This window comes from Poecilia reticulata, unplaced genomic scaffold (genome assembly GCF_000633615.1).
Source record: "Poecilia reticulata strain Guanapo unplaced genomic scaffold, Guppy_female_1.0+MT scaffold_125, whole genome shotgun sequence".
Classification (NCBI taxonomy): domain Eukaryota; kingdom Metazoa; phylum Chordata; class Actinopteri; order Cyprinodontiformes; family Poeciliidae; genus Poecilia; species Poecilia reticulata.
Genome location: NW_007615013.1, coordinates 483,370 through 486,780, shown reverse-complemented (window position 1 = coordinate 486,780; position 3,411 = coordinate 483,370).

Sequence of the window (3,411 nt, the reverse complement as noted above, 5' to 3'; positions counted from 1 at the left end):
GAAACTAGACTAAAGTTACTTGATAAGATTTAGTTTTTGCAGTGCAGCAAACATGGCGTCTCCTGTTTTTGAATAACCAATGGTTGACCAGTGGTTATTATTAGACGCCTTTGTGGTTTATTATAAGATAATTAAAAAAAACAAAAGTACTTTTTAGCTGCTGGCCAGAGATAAAAGCACAAAATGAAGTTTTTCCTGCTCGTTTAAAATGATTTAAGCTGCTTTGTTCTTCTTGTTAGTTGATGTTTATTTTGTTTTTGGTGGAATTTGTTTGGAGAAAACCTTCATAATTGATAATCTAATCAAAATTAGCTCTAAAATGCCAGATTTGTGGTAATTCTTTTGCAGCTGAATATCAGACATGAATCTGCGGCGTCATGCATCACATGACGGGTGATGCAGATCAGAGTCTGGAGGCGGCGCGCCTCGTAAAGACGTCCCCGTTGCTGCAGGTGGAGCAGCGACGGAGGGCCGCGCTTCGCTTGAAGGCAAAAGTAGCCGCTGACATGTCAGATCTGTGGAAGTGAAAAGGTTTTAATGCTGCACAGCTCAGGGTGAAGCCAGGAAACACCTGCTTGTTGTTTTCTTATCCGCTCTCGTCTCCTGCAAAACACATTCTGGGTTTGGGTTCAAAGCGGCTCTGCAGCAGATGTTCGCTGCGTGCTTCATGATGAAAGTCGAGAAAAGGCTTTTATTCAACAATCGCAGCGTGTTGTCATATTCTGAAAGTTATTTGCTTCTTTGCTGCAGCTTGAGAGACCAAACCGAGACGTGAAGGAAACTCAGAAAAGAAAACATGGTGGCAAAACATGGTAGTTTGGGCTGCAGCTTGTTGAACTCAGTGGTTCATATCCAGCTTTTTCTCAATCATATCAGCTGTTTTCGCATCATTTCACTATTTTCCACCAAAACTTCTGGACTCTAATTGAAAATGTAAATGGTAGCATGGCGATACTTTTTCCTTCCTCTCAACTTTCCACTAATATGCTTAGAAACGGCATCTTATGAACAGATTAATAAGATTAAACAAAAAGAACCTGCATCTTTAGGCTCTTTATTTGCAGCAGTTTGTCGTGAAGTTAGTCGGTTCTTTGGTCAAAACTATAACAAATAGAAAACATCAGATTTAAAACAGGATTTGAGCTTCACAGGTGGATTTTTTAGAGCTGCTTGTTGAGATGAGTCTGTTTCCTAATGATGTGACTTCTGGGTGATTTTGTAGTTCAGGTCTGATGTTTCTCCTTCTAGTTGGTTGTTTTATTTTTCTGTAGAAAATCAGCAGAAAACATGAACTATTAATAAAGTTACAGGAGAGTTTCTCTGCTCATTGCAAAACATTTCCACGTTTATTTAGACTAAATGAATTTTATCATTTGGAAAAATAAACATGTAATGTAATGGACCCAGAAGGTGACGGAACTGAAATGAGTGGAAAACTTGTCTAAATGTTTGTTATAATTGTGTTTGACTTCATGATCAGAGCTTCATTTGACGATTTAAATAAAATATTTCCTTCAGCTGGAAACTATTTGGCTCATCTTGGCGACTTGAGCTGCTGATTCTGAGAACTGAGAGCAAAGAGGATGAAATATTCAGTGCAAGATATCTGGGTTGCTGTTTAAAGTCCCTTTTTCTTTTCGGATGGTTTCAAATATAGTTTTTCTTTAGTGAGAAACACAAATAGCTCAGCAGTCGGTGTTATTCAGCAGAATGGGGGCAGCGATGGAAAGAGAAGCTGCTGTTCAATTTTTAAAGGCTTATTTTTCTTTTGGTCCCTGGATGAAATGTTGCTGTTGATCTGAGTGGATCTGGAAGCTGAAGCTTCGGATTATTGGGAAGATTAAGACCGGAGCAGGACGAGGACGAGGACCCAGGACGAGGACGGTTCAACCCGACTGTCAGGGAGGCGATGGCGCCCCAAGACCACCCCCGCCTCCACCCCAAGACCGCCTCCATCCTGAGACCGCTGGCGTCCCGAGACCGCCTCCACCCACAGACCGCCTTCGCCCTGAGACCGCCTCCGCCCACAGATCGCCGGCGTCCTGAGACCACCTCCACCCACAGACCGCCTCCACCCCAAGACTGCCTTCGCCCCGAGACCGCCTCCACCCCAAGACCGCCTTCGCTCCGAGACCGCCTCCGCCCCGAGACCGCCTCCGCCCACAGATCGCCGGCGTCCTGAGACCACCTCCACCCCAAGACCGCCTTCGCCCCGAGACCGCCTCCACCCCAAGACCGCCTTCGCCCCGAGACCGCCTCCACCCCAAGACCGCCTTCGCCCCGAGACCACCTCCGCCCTTTCTGCCGCGCTTCACCTGCAGGACTCCATCGCGCTTCAGCCACTATTGTTAGTTAACTTACAGGCTTATTTAAAAAACGACAAATAAACATAAAGCTAAACAGAAAACAGAAGTTTGTAGACAAACTGGTAAAAGAAATAAACTTTCATCAAAATGAGTTTAGAAAATTATTCTTGTGCCTTTTTTACTTGGAGCAAGAACAGTTTTAAATTCCCTCAACAACTATTCCTCATTAATGCTTCTGAGTTCAGATCCAAATATTTTTCATTTCTCTTCAGTTTTTCTTTTATTTCAAACCACTTCAATATACAACTTGGAAGAAGTTTTTTTTTAAGCTTTGTACTTTGCCGAGCTCTACTGAGCTTTACTAAATTATAAAATATCCAGCATATTAAATATTTAGTTGGCTGGATGACAATCTGAAGCATTTATGATTCTTAAGGCCTTTTCCTGAAGATTTTACACGGTTTTGTTGGTTTAAGAGTTTTCCCAGATCTCCAAAGTAATTTATGTATAAAAACATTAACAGTATAACATGTGACTTATTTAATATTGCTATGTTTAGTATTTAAACTTTTAGATTACAAATGGGAAATCTCATATTTACAATCACGAATCAAAGCCAAAAAAAAAAAGAAAATCTAATTTCATACTTTCTATTTCAGTATTTCTTAAATTGTGGTATTTTTTTGTGGCACTAATTTTCCTTCAGTTGTGCTTATAAGCTGCACCGAATGTACCTATGGTGGCCTAGAAGGGTCAACAAAATGATTAACCCGTAAGTGTGTGCTAAATCTGGAGCTATGCTAAATCTGGTGCTATGCTAAATCTGGTGCTATGCTGATCCTGGAGCTATGCTAAATCTGGAGCTATGCTAAATCTGGAGCTATGCTAAATCTGGAGCTATGCTAAATCAGTAGCTATGCATAATCAGGAGCCATGCTAAATCTGGAGCTATGCATAATCAGGAGCTATGCTAAATCTGGTGCTATGCTATATCTGGAGCTATGCTATATCTGGAGCTATGCTAAATCAGGAGCTATGCTAAATCAGGAGCTATGCTAAATTTGGAGCTATGCTAAATTTGGAGCTATGCTAAATCTGGAGCTAT